We start from the raw sequence: 14,047 nt of genomic DNA on the forward strand, positions 1-14,047 counted from the left end.
TACAGACATCAAAATATGTTTAGAAGCAGAGAATGTTGGGAATATTTATAGGTCAGGTTGCAAATGTGGTGTAAGAACAGAGCTAATATATCAGATTCATGAATTTTATGTTGCTCAGACCTTGGAGACGTTAGAGATTGATTGTTCTGCATCAACTGCTGAGTATGTCCAGCATTTACTAATTTGATATTCTGAGAGCATTTGCAAGCTTTGTTTTGCTTTTCAAGAATTGCATTCCTCTTTTGATTTCTGTCTCCTGTGATGAAGTTGAGTGATAATTCCACAGATGAAAATAGTTGCTTCTGCAATCCATCGTTCCTTTCATGCATAGATTATTACAATGCACATGGATATTCTAAAATAGTCAAGAAGGTTTGATTTGGATTCAAAAGTACATTCCACGTGGTTAGTATATTGTAGTTAATTAATAGTTAACGGAATGTTTCACGGTTGGACTTTGTATGAGAAATTCCCTATCGCTGATTCAAAAATGACTCACTATGCGCTGTTTGGCCAAATAAATTTCAGTTCTGTGCACACTGAGAGGAAGACAAACAGTTTGATGTGTAGCCTCAGAGCCTCTACACTGAGCTACACATAAATTTGCACATAATGTCTGTTATGTTACTCTATGCTAAATACAGACTTTTTGGAAGTCTAACTATATTTGAGGGCAATCATCTTGAAAACAGAAATGGTAGCCGAATTGCATGGTGCTAAATCAAACACTTTAATTTCAAAAGAAGTCAATGAATGCAACAGAAGAGAGGCTGGGATTCCAGCATAATTCCTCTACATAATTACATTCTGGACTAGGAAATTGCAAGAAAAAGGATAATCTCTCTCATTCACAAAATCACAAATATATCACAGAATTATTGAATGCACTCATTAGGTAAGAGAGCATCTATGGGTGGAAATAATCAGTCATCTTAATTGATCTCTACCGGGGCACGTGGTTCCATATTTAACCTCAGAGTCACGACTCTGGCCAAGGAGATTGAAAATGAATCTTTTCCACATTTCTGGTCCTGCAACCTGACAGAAAGCAATCATGTGAAAGAAACCTTGTGATTGATTGAGTAATATAACAGATTTGTGTGCAACTTGATGTGCATAAGCCTGCTGAATTTCTTCAGCGCTTTTGTATATTGACCTATTCTGATCATGGCAGTAGTAACACAATCAATCCTGGACACATCTTCCCATTTCCTTACCTCTTTCCTGATGGACCAAACCTGCTAACCCCAGCCATGGACTTACCCTATTACTTTGTGTGCTCGACAGAGGCGGAGGGTACACGGGAAAGGTGATTTATCCTGGAAGACCTGTTCAGTAGAGCACAAATCTTGAGCCTCATAATATTGAATTTTCCAGTAATAAGCCCCCAGACAAAAGGTTCATTGACCCCTGTGCACAAACATTTTAATCTGGCTAAACAGGCAGCATGCAATTTTTTTTTGGCATGAGCTCCTTCAGCTAATTGGAAAGGAGATGAGATTTGAAAGAACTATTCAAAAGTCTGAGGGATTTTACTCAAACTTTAATAAGATATTGGATTTTTTTCATAGAAGGAATGTTTTAACAGAAGTAGATGCTTTGAAAAAAATTATGCCCACCTTTTGCTGGTTGTTCCATTGACAATTGTTAGCAATCTTCTCTTTGCTCCCGAATCACCTCCAACCTTCACACTTATGCCTGGAGATAGGGAAGTCAAAGACAAGCTGGAGGTTAGATCTTAGCATCAGAGGTGGTAAAGCTAGGGTCAGTGGTAGGAGTGAGGAAGGTCATAGACACAATTAGATTAAAAGGTTGGTGTCAGACTTACAAGCAATGGTGAGGCTGTGGGCAGTTCCTGAAGATAGCTGCAGCAAGTGGGAGTGGTGGGAGCTAACACCAAAAAAAACAAAGGCTAAATTGCCTGGAAGACAATGGACATATTTACTTCTGACCTCCTATGTGGACTTGATACTTATTCCAGTGGTAAGACACAGATAAACTGAGTATCGGGATGGATACACTCAAATAGGGTCACTAACGCACCAGTATTCTGGGATGAAAAACAAAAGTTGTCAGATGCTGTGATTGTAGTCAAAACACAGAAATGCAGGAGGAACTCAGCTGGTCTCACAGCGTACAGAGGAGGTAAAGATATATTAATGATGTCTCAGGTCTGAGCCCTTCTTCAAGGCATGAGTGAAAACAGTAAAGCATCTGAATTAAAAGCTGGAGAAAGAAAGAGGGAAGAATAGGAAGGAGAGGAGTACAGAACAATGGCCAAAAGGTGTAAATAAGATAAAAGGAAAGGTGAAAATTGATTTTGACTGTGAAAGGAGACAGAGGGAAAGGGAGGAGAGAGAGAGAAAAAAATGAGAGGAAAGGAGACAGGGGGAAAAATATTGGGGGGGGGGTGTGGGGGTGGTGTTACAAAAGAACCCGGAGAAGTCAATATTGATGACATCCGGTTGGAGGGTGCCCAGATAGAAAATTAGATGTGTTCCTTCAATTTGCAGGTGGTCTCAGTCTGGCAGTGCATGAGACCATGGACAGACATGTTAGCAAGGGAATGGGGTGGGGAATTGAAATTTGTGGCTACTGAGAGATCCACGCTATTGCATGGGAACTTAGTTATGGAGGATTTGCTCATCAGCCATTCATATCTCAGTCAGGTTACTTTAAATGGGAGGACAACATGGCTGGTGGGTTTAATCAACTTAGAATGGAAGTAGACAATTATTTGGAAGAGAAAGTTGAAAAAATTAATGGTAAATCTTGATAAGTGGGAATAAAAGAACAAAATTTCAAAAGCAGCCCACTTTGATTAAAAACAAAAAAAAAGAACACTGAAAAGCATGGACAGCTTCTACAGAGAAAATGGATTGAGGGTCTTCTTTCATTAACAACATTTACAATATTTTTTTTTCTGCAGAAAGATAAATGATCAAAAATGTTAATTTTGTTATATTCTATCTCTGAATGAAGCTGTATTCAAAATTCTTTGCTTAAGATATGAATGCCAGCTGATTGGTGAATTGGCCCTAGTTGTACAACATTAACTTTTAATGTTGCACATAAATAATGGTTATTTGGGCCATTGGTGGGAGGGACCTGACTGGAGAAAACTGAAGGTTACAACAATGATCCTCCACTCAAAATTAAATAATCCTTGCACATTTTCTTAGATTACATATGTTGCATGGACAACAGGATTCCCTGAAGGTCAAGGCAAGATTGTTTATCCTTAACTCACCGTAAAAATAATTTTCAAGCATAAAACATCAAAAAATAAATAACACCACACCATCTTGTTGTCCGTAACCTCATTAATTGTTTTCACAAGTTAATCAGATGAAACCAGTCTTTTCAGGCAAACAGTGAAGTTTCTCAAAAGCAGATGCTTTAGACAAGATGAGATTCCCTGAGATATATCACATTGAAATGACATCTGGCTTTCATTACTGATTTTATGGGAAGTGATTTAATCTCTAAATCATCTAGGGAGAAGAAGCCTTATGAAGCCTGCACAGCTAACATCCACAGTTATGCAGGGCTGTTCGATGTTCATTACTGTGTTGCAATCCTGTGCAACATCTTAAGGTCACTTCTCTATGAGCAGAACTTCAAAGTTATTCCAAATTTGAATTCATTCCTCATTCATTAGGGAACAGAAACAATTCTGGCAGTGAAACAAAATTAGTCAGAATAGCCCAAGATCTTAGAGGTATGAATCTAATTCCTGAATGTTTTCTACATTTCTTTTTGAGGTGGATCAATTTAATTTCTCTTGAATTTCTGTGCCTCAAGTTAATTTGATTTTACAAGCTTCTCCACTTGTATGTCAGTGACTTAAGTGATAGAATGAATTGCTTTGTGACCAGTTTTGCAGATAATACAAAGGTAGATGGAGGAGCAGGTCGTATTGAAGAAACTGGGATGCTGCAGATGGACTTTGACAGATTAAAGGAATGGGAAGGTATGGTCATGAATTTTGGTAGAAGAAATAAATGGGCTGACTATTTTTTAAATGGGGAGAGATTTGAAAATTCCTAAATGCAAGGGACCTGGGACTCATTGTGCAGGATAGCCTGAAGGTAAAGGTACAGTTGAGTCAGTGGTGAAGAAAGCAAATGCAATGCTGGCATTCATTTCACGAGGAATAGACATGAGACAGGAATGTTAAGGCTTTGGAGCATTGTGAGCAGTTTTGGGCTCTTCATTTAAGAGAGGCTGGGTTGATGTCAGAGAGGGTTCAGAGGAGGTTCACAAGGATGATTCAAGGAATTAAAACGTTATCATGAGAGGAATGTTTGTCAGCTCTTGGCCTATACTCATTGGAATTTAGGAGAAAGAGGGTGGATCTCACTGAAATATTGTGAACGTTGAAAGACATGAACAGAGTAGATGTAGGAAGGTTGTTTCCCATGGTGGGAGGATCTAGGACAAGAGTGCTCAGCTTCAGGATTGAAGGGCATCCGCTTAGAGCAGAAATGAGGAGGAATTTCTTTAGCCAGACGGTGGTGAATCTGTGGAATTTGATGCCACAGGCAGTTGTGGAGGTTGGGTCATTGGTGTATTTAAGGCAGAGATTGATAGGTTCTTGATTAGACAGAATCTACAAAGGCTAGGGGGAGAAGGCCGGACAGTGGGGTGGAATGGAAAAATGGATCACCTTGTGATTGAATAGAGGGGTGGGGCAGACTAGATAGGCTGAATTAGCCTATTCCTGCTCCTTCGTTTTATGATCTTGTCAAGAGACACTTTTGACAGCTGTTAGGAAAGCAATTTAAAAAGTTCCCACCTCTCCCTCACCCTGTTCCTTTGATCAAGCCTCTGATCCTCTCCCTTAATATCTCCTTGTATAACTTGGTGCCAGAAGTTATTTCATAATAGGGCATCTTGGATTATTTTTGTATGTTAAAGGCACAATAAAAATACAAATTGTTGCTACATAACGTTTGACATATTGTTATCTTTTTCTCCTAATTTAAAGTCTAGTCTATGATTCACTGTTTTATATTTCTCTGACTGCTTAAACCCTTTAATTAGACCCTTTAAGCCAGCAGTATTTCTCATAATGTTAATAGCAATTGAAAAGAGTAAATTAAATAACTTCCAGTTGCAGTATATTCAAATTACTTGTGATTTCAGAAAAAAAATCTTTTATCTAATTACAATTGAAGAATTGCTTCTGATGAGCTGACAAATTAACTTATTTTTGACTGTTTGAAAGATAGGGAGTCTTTAAATAACATTGATCTTCTCTGCAAGACAGAGATTCAACAAGTGTCGGAAACTGCTGTCTTTCCATTCTGATATACCTGGAAGTTGGATGTTGTCCCTCAGTGAAGATTCAGTGATGAGTAGGTCTCAGGCAACATAATCAGTGGCGATTCTCAGCCTGTGGAGTGGCAAAGGTGCACAATCTTTCAGAAAATTTAACTTCAGTTGCTGCATTAAAGTACACTGTTCGACCAGCTGAGTGTCTTCAGAGTTGTGTTTTTACTTCAACCATGATGTCTTCGGATGCTTGTGTTTTACATTTAACTTCAGTTTACTGCTTTTAGTACTTTGTAGATAGTTTAGCTCACTTGAATCAGTTTTACCTTTTAAGTAAAATTTAGTTAATTATGATGGATATGTTAAAAGAAATCATCAAAAAATTCAGTCTTTGACTTGAAATGAAGCTCTGGTAAAGCTTTACATTCCATGTGAGGTTTGCTGGGGTGAAATGGGCAAGAGCCACAGGGTGATGTTAACTGATACCTGGTTGTTATTGACACTTCACAAATGCCCAAGTCCATACATGTATCACTACACGTTCACGATTGGTGAGTTGATATTGGTGATAAAATTGGATGTCAAGGTAGGTGGTAAGAATCTCTCTTGGGGATGGCATTTTTGACCCGTGAATATAATTTTCAACCTATTCAGTCCATACCTGAATTTTGTACAAATCTTGATGCATGTTGTAAGCATAGACTGATTCATTTGCTGAAGCACTTTGAATGGAATTATGCAATCATCAGAAAACATCCCCATTTGATCAAAGGAAATCTCTTGATGAAGCAGATGAAGATGACCAATCCAAGGCGAATGTCCTAACGGACTACTGCTGGGCTGATCTGTGACTGTGATGATAGATTTTGGGCAGGCATTATCCTCTTCCTTTGTGTAAGGCAAGGTACTACTCATTGGATTGTTTGCCCACTGATGCCCAGAAACGTTGGCTATATTTGAGTCCTTTGGTCACCTCATTACAGGATGTGGAAACGATGGAGAGGGTGCAGAGGGGATTTACCAGGATGTTGCCTAGATTGGAAAATATGGCTTATGAGGCAAGGTTAGCAGTGCTAGGACTTTTCTCTTTGGAGCAAAGGATGAGAGGTGACTTAATAGAGTATTAACAGGCATAGATAAGGTAGACTGTCTGCTACTCCTGCCCTGTGAAAAAAGGTGCCAACACCAGAGGGAATCTGTACAAAGTGATGGAAAGAGACTTTAAGAGAGATCTCAAGGTAAGTTTTTTTCTTTACCCAGAGAGTTTTGGCTGCCTGGAATGAATTGCCAGGAGTGGTAGTGGAGCCCGGGACAATAAAGACTCTTAGACAGGTGCATGAATGAAAGCAAAATAGAGGGTTATGAATTAGGGACGGTTTAAGTTTTAAAAAATTTGGTAATCATATAAGGGTCAGCACAACATCGTGGGCTGAAGAGCACTGTGCTGCAATGTTCTATGTTCTATATGCTACCTTAGGGCGGCATGGTTAACCTAGTAGTTAGCGCAATCGGGACCGGACCAGGGTTCAAATTCTACAATGTCTATAAGAAGCTTGTATGTTCTCCTCGTGTCTGCGTGGGTTTTCTCTGGAGGCTCTGGTTTTCTCGCACCATTCAAAATGTACTGGGAGGTGTAGGTTAATGGGGTGGCATGGACTTGTGGACCAAAACGGCCTGTTACTGTGCTGTTTGTCTAAATTAAAAAGAAAATTAATGTAGGCATTCAATCTCATCTCTAGAATTTAAAATGACATTTGGACTAAATGTATGAAGCTAGGTGATCCTGCAGAAACCCAAACTGAGCATCATTGAACATGTTATAAGAGAATAAATGCCACTTGATGACATTGTCAATGACACCTTTTTCATTTTGGCAATGATTGATCCTGGACTGTTTAGCCAGTAATTTGCTGAACTGGAATCATGCTTATTGCAAACATGTCAGTTTTCCACATTGCTCAATGTCGTACAAAATTGGAACAGCTTTGCTCGAGGTAAAATTCATTCAGACGTGCAGGTCTTCAGCACTACAGCTGTGATTTGTTTGGTCCCATCAATTTTGCTGTATCCAATTCTCTCAACTGTTCTTGATATCACCTAAAGTCAAAATAAATGAAAAATATCCTTCAGCATTTCCATTTATGCTTTGAAGGGGCTCTTTGCAAGGCCGGTGAAAGTTTGATGTCAGGCTCTGAAGTGGGCCAGAAATATTGCCATACTTGCCACTGCAGGAAATGACAGTAGTGTAGATCAAAGGGAAGGAAGGTATAATAAGTGCTGGAGCAGACCCAACTGTTTCACTTAGATCTGATCCCACGGTGAGGGGGTAGAATTTGGTGCAATTTCCACTTGGTGAAATTTAGGCCAAATGTGCTTGGAAGATTGCAGAAATCATCAGATTCCAACCTAGCCATTTCCTGGAGTTGCTCTTGATACTGAAAAGTTTATAATAAGCATGAATCCACTCCAGGATCAATCATTGCCAAAGTGATGGAAAGTGTCACTGACAATGTCATCAAGTGGAATTTATTCTCTAATAACATGCTCGTTGATGCTCATATTTCGGATTACTCGGCTTCAGACCTCTTCATACGTAGAGATGAGATTTAATGCCCAGTTATTAAGGCTGAAGATCAACCTGTGCTGGGTAGGTCATGTTTTCAGAATGGAGGACCATCACCTTCCCAAGATCGTGTTCTATGGCGAGCTCTCCACTGGCCACCAAGACAGAGGTGCACCAAAGAAGAGGTACAAGGACTGCCTAAAGAAATCTCTTGGTGCCTGCCACATTGACCACTGCCAGTGGGCTGATCTCGCCTCAAACCGTGCATCTTGGCGCCTCACAGTTCAGCGGGCAGCAACCTCCTTTGAAGAAGACCGCAGAGCCCACCACAATGACAAAAGACAAAGGAGGAAAAACCCAACACCCAACCCCAACCAACTTTCCCCTGCAACCGCTGCAACCGTGTCTGCCTGTCCCGCATCGGACTTGTCAGCCACAAACAAGCCTGCAGCTGACGTGGACTTTACCCCTCCTTAAATCTTCGTCCGCGAAGCCAAGCCAAAGGATTAAGGCAGCATGTAGAGTGCCCTCCATAATGTTTGGGACAAACTCACTCCCCACTCCCCCCCCAACCTTTATTTGTCCCTGTGCTCCATAGTTTTAAATTTGTAATCAAAGAATTCACATGTGATTAAAGTGCAAAAAAAATGATGTTATTAAACTAAACAGCTGCCAATGAACAGCTGGAGTGAATAATTATGAGAATGTCCTGGAAAACCAGGATTAGAGTGATAAAGGGTAGTTCATTTCTGAAGATATTATGAGAACGCAAAACAGAATTATATCTCAAGGAGAACTCTCTATTGCAGTTACACCTTGAGGGAGCAAGACATGGTTAATTTTCTCTAGTTGAAAGTTAAACTACCAACCTTTCCTCTCCTTCATTGCACTCATCAGGGAGCCTCAAAACTTCAGAAAGAGTTGGCACAGGGAAGTTAATCTTAGATTAATAATACAAGTGTTGACTGACAAACATCCAAGGTCAGCATCGCTGTTGGTTTGTGCTGGGGTACTGGGATTGGTGTTCTGTGCAGAACTCCATGGTTACTCACACCACTCACCGCACCTTACCTCAGATGCCGACAGATCTCCTTGCACATCAGAAAGAGTCAAGTGGCCTCAGTGAGACCGCAAGTCAAGTCAAGCTTATTGTCATCTGATTGTACAATTGCAACCCGACGAAACAGGGTTCTCAGGTCTTCAGAGCAAAAATATGGAGACACACAACCAGACATAACACACACGCACTGACAAATAATACATATGCAGGACAAGCATTTTACCTATAAAAATAAAATAAATAAATATTGTTTTGTACAAATGAGAGTCTCAGATGGTTAGTGAGATCTGTTCCTTTGGTTGTTCAGCATTCTCACTGTCCGTGGGAAGAAGCTGTTCCTCAGCCTGGTGGTGCTAGCTCTGATCCTCCTTCCCCACTGCCCCATTGGGAGCAGCTGAAAGATTCTGTGTGCAGGGTGTGCGAGACCTGTTTAATGCTAGAGAGTTTATCAAAGCATAAAGTGGCTATTGCCACACAGACTGGGATGTGCGGTGAAAATCAAATAGCAAAGGTGCTAGAAGCAAAACACAAAAGTCTGCAGACACCATGGTTTAAGTAAAAACTCAGCAGGTTAAACAATGTACATAACCAACATTTCTGGCTGGACCCCTTCATCAGCCCACAACGGCTGGCCCCTGCCACAATGGCCCCTGCCGGCCGCCCCTGCCACAATGGCCCCTGCCGGCCGCGCCTGCCACAATGGCCCCTGCCGGCCGCGCCTGCCACAATGGCCCCTGCCGGCCGCGTCTGCCACAATGGCCCCTGCCGGCCGCGCCTGCCACAATGGCCCCTGCCGGCCGCGCCTGCCACAATGGCCCCTGCCGGCCGCGCCTGCCACAATGGCCCCTGCCGGCCGCGCCTGCCACAATGGCCCCTGCCGGCCGCGCCTGCCACAATGGCCCCTGCCGGCCGCGCCTGCCCTGAGGGGATCATGGAGGGAGAGGAGTGAATGGGGAGATGGGTCAGGGATCGATGGCATCATCAGCCCACCCCTAACCAGCCGGCCGTACGTTCACGTGAGGCAGCAGAGTGCAGCACTCTGCCAATTATCCTTCCTCAAGAGGGTTTGGATTTGGCGCCTTGGATTTGGCTCATTGCAGGAAGCAAGTCTCCAATGTAGAGGGGGAGAAAGAACCTCAGCCTTTACAGTTGGGTTCTTTCTTTGCATGAAAGGGCCTAATGTTTCAGGTCAACGTCTCATTGTTTGCTCCTGTTCTTACCACTGCCCGGTATATTAATCTGTTACCTTCAACTGTCTTGCTGCAATTAAAATAAATTCTGATCATCTGATACCTTCATTTAGACAAATATTCCTAAGCCCAAAAAGCATTAATTAAAGATGCGATTGCAGATTGCTTTCACTCATTTTTTTTGGTACCGATAGTAACTTCAGGGACCAGAGCTCAGTGGAACACTCAGTATTCAGATAATGGAGACTTGGTGTTAATTATCCCCTGAAGGAAGATGCAAACATCATGTTCGATTCTTGAGGCAGAAAAATCCACAAATGTAGTCTATTTTACAAGCTTGTTTTGAGATTTATTTACTGATATTCTTTTAAAAAATGTAATAAAAGTTCCTCTATTTTTTTTTATGTACTGCTGCCTTTTTCATTGTCTTACAGAGGAACAAAAGATGGCACCATGGTGCATGGTACAGTTGGCAATCCAGCCAACAAGTATTGAAATACAATACACAAAATTGCTGGAGAAACTCAAGGCCATTTCATGCCTGGAGGCCGGCTTCAAGAACTTAAAACTTACCTTGCAGACAGCAGCCCTAAAAGGCTGGTCCAGTGTCCCATTCATATCGAGAGGCGCGCCTTGTAGCACCCTCCGGAGCTGATGAAGGAGGGGCGGCTAATGCTCTAGCGTCAACTGTCATAAAAATGTAGCAGAGCAATGGCTGTCTTCCCTACCCATAATCCACCACCCAGCTGGAACCGCTCTGTGGTTCCCAGAACAGTTTTAGCTGCATGGGGGATTATGAGTAGGGAAGACGGCGATTGCTCTGCTGTGTTTTGAGCCACAGAGAGCGGCCCAGTGTGGCTGTCTCCATCGCACCAGCCACCCCCTGATGACTCCCACTGCCCTGTCGGCCCCCAATAATAACTCCCGCTGCCCCACCAGCCCCTGCTGATGGCTTCCACTGCCCTGACCCGTCCCTCTGCCCCGCTGGTCCCCACTGGCCCCCGCTGCCCTGTCAGCTCCTGCTGCCCCAACAGCGCCAGCTGATGGCTCTTGCTTCCCTGCTGGTGCCCGCCCGCCGCCCCTGCCTTGGAGGGAGAGGGGTGAGTGTGAAGATGGGTCGCAGGCTGATGACATTATCAGCCCACCCATAACTAGCCACTTGCAGCGGCTGTACATTCAGGTCAGGCGGCGGAGTGCAGTGCTCCGCCGATTATCCTTCCCCGAGAAGGGTTGGAATCAGCACCTTGGAGCCAGCCATGGCGCATTCAGGAAAATACGTCTTTGGCCATAAAGGTGAAGGACCTCTGCCTTTACAGGCTGGTGTTTTCCCTGCTTGAAAGTGCCTTCAGCAGATCATGCAACACCCTGACTGATCCAAAATGTTGATTGCCTTTTACTTCCTATGGAGGCTGTGTGACCTGCTGTGTTTCTCCAGCATTTTTCTGTATTGCACTACTCTCCGGCATCTGCAGATTTTCTAGTTTAACAAGTCCCTCCTAGGACATGTCCATTTTCAGGGCAAAGTGCGTAAATAAAGACCACTGTTGGTTAATAACATGTGTCCAGCCTTGATTCTCTCTGAACTCGTCGAACCTATTCTGCACATAACAGATTCCAAATGAAATAATTGACAATTATCCATTTATAAGGAAGTAAATCTATGCCTTCTGCGAATGAGCTATCAAAAGCAGAAATCTTAGCCTTACCTGCAGATTCAAAATCTTCTCTATTTGTTCTTCTATAAGGTATCCAGTGTCAGAGCCAAGTCTTGTGGAGACAGCCTAGCATTTACACCAAGGACTCATCTCAGATTAGACCTGTTGCTGGCCTGAGTGGCAATTGGAGGACTGCAAATTAAGAGGCGAAAAGGAAGTAAGGCTTTTTGGTTTCAAAGTTATTTTAGTTTATTTTAATGTTTTTAACGATTTACAATAGTTACATGATCTTTAAAAAAAAAGTTTCATCATATGTTTAAAAGCTTCACAGCATTTAAATGTTAGAGGCAATTAGTAAATATAAACGGATGGTCACGAACATACAGCAGCTCGCGCTGAGGATAGGACCTTGCCATCTGTCAAAGATTTTCAAGTTGTATGGGCAAGGGTTTCTCACTATATTCTCAGAGGACATGACACCATTCAATACTGAGTCCAATGTTGCTTGGCCAAAGCACTCCTCTCATTCACACCTGGTGAGTTTGGGTGAGGTACTGGCCTGGACGTTATCTGCACTGGAGCTTAAGCTACAATTTATGACTGAAAAGCAAGTATAAATATACAAGTTTACTTGCTACTAATGGAAATTTAAATATTGTTATATGCTTTGCAAACAAATCAACGAGAAAAATTAACTTCATTTGTAATTGTGTAACATTCATTCCCCACCTTTGATTAAATTCCATGAAATTGGCATGCAATGTATAATTTCTCAAATCCCCATTTTCAGAAATAAATTGGTTCAAATTACAGGCTATTTATGAAGCTTACTCTTGAACATTATTTATTCTCAGTATAAAACAAGTTTAATTTTATGATGTAGATACAATTGCCTTGGCTCAAGAGTTGATCAGAACAAAGGAAGCAAGCAGTGTATATTCCAGTGAAAACCTAAACTAGTCAAAGTCCTGGAGCTTTAATATCAATGACTCAAAACATGCTAGGTTACCTGCAGCAGTTTTTATACAACTATGTGATAAAAGGATGACCTTTTCTTTTGCCTGTGGTAAATATTGCTTGGCACAGTAGCAGAACACAATTTTACAGAGAATCAGCAGGGGAGAAGCTGTACATCAGGCATTTTATGGCTGGCTGCCTTTGCTTAGGGTAGTCAAGCAACTTGACTCAGAAGGTCCTGATCCACTGGAGTTGTAGATCAGTTGGGTATAATTAGACACCATGGGCCTGTGGGTCAAAAGAGACTATTACCATGCTGTATATCTAAATCGAAAACTAAAATAAATAAATAGATAGAAAATGTTAAGGCTGTGACTGTGGAATGCAAACGGCTGCCTTTAAAAACTGATTGCCCCATTTGTAAGACTGATGTATAATTGTGCCATACTTGATGTTTAATTGAAACTTACTTCCTTCAATTAAGCATATTCTGTTGATAGCTCTATCTCTGTATCTTTGGTGATAGAAGCAGCAACACAGAAGAGCCTACAGATACCACAGAGATACAAGAAAAACACAAAAAATCATAGATTTTGGAATCTTGTGCAACCAACGAACAGCTGGAGGGACTCAATGGGCCAAACATCATCCATGATAGAAGTGGTCGGCCAGTGTTTCGATCGGGACACTTTATCGAGACTAAAGTAAAATGGGGGTGATTTTACATGTATGAAGAAGCCAGTGAGTGGCCAAGAAGATATTGGACAGAAGGTATGTGAGGTGGAGTGACAGGAAGAAGGGGTAGGCAGGGTTGGGGTCTAAGTTAAAGAGAAAAATAAGTACAGGAAAAGGTAAAGAAGAAATGGAAATTGTGGAATAGAAGGAGGATGGGCTTACCTAAAAATAGAAAAAAAATGGCTGTCCAGGCGGAATATATGATGATGTGTTGTTCCCTGAGTTTACGTTTGGCCTCATCTTGATAATGTATGAGACTGAGGACAGACGTACCTGTGGAGGAATGGTTGGGGGAGTGGAAGAAATTGGCTATAGGCAGTTAAAGCTTTGGCTAACAAAAAGAATGTAGCCATTGAATAAAGGGAATGAACTGAATCACTGCCTAACAGAGGACATGGGTTAAGGTTGAAAGGGGAAAGTTTAGGGGAAATTTTGTCACACAGAGAGCAGTGGGAGAGTGGAACGAGCTGCAAGCTGAAGTGGTGAATGCGGGGTCAATTCTAACATTTACAAAAATTTTGGATAGGTACATGGACTGGGTTCAGGTCTGTGGGACTAGGCAAAATAATAGTTTGGCATAGACTAGAAGCGCCTGTTTTCCATGCTATAT

The 14,047-nt window shown here is 41.9% G+C and overlaps 1 long non-coding RNA gene across 1 annotated transcript; it reads right to left on the reverse strand.

Moving 5' to 3' along the window:
- Positions 1-1,635: 1,635 nt before the first annotated feature.
- Positions 1,636-11,919, reverse strand: LOC138742829 (uncharacterized). Its single transcript, XR_011344438.1, has 3 exons — positions 11,797-11,919; positions 5,319-5,398; positions 1,636-1,698 (listed from the first exon to the last, which is right to left on the reverse strand). It is a non-coding gene; the product is annotated as an uncharacterized lncRNA (long non-coding RNA).
- Positions 11,920-14,047: the final 2,128 nt, after the last annotated feature.

This window comes from Narcine bancroftii, chromosome 9 (genome assembly GCF_036971445.1).
Source record: "Narcine bancroftii isolate sNarBan1 chromosome 9, sNarBan1.hap1, whole genome shotgun sequence".
Taxonomy (NCBI): domain Eukaryota; kingdom Metazoa; phylum Chordata; class Chondrichthyes; order Torpediniformes; family Narcinidae; genus Narcine; species Narcine bancroftii.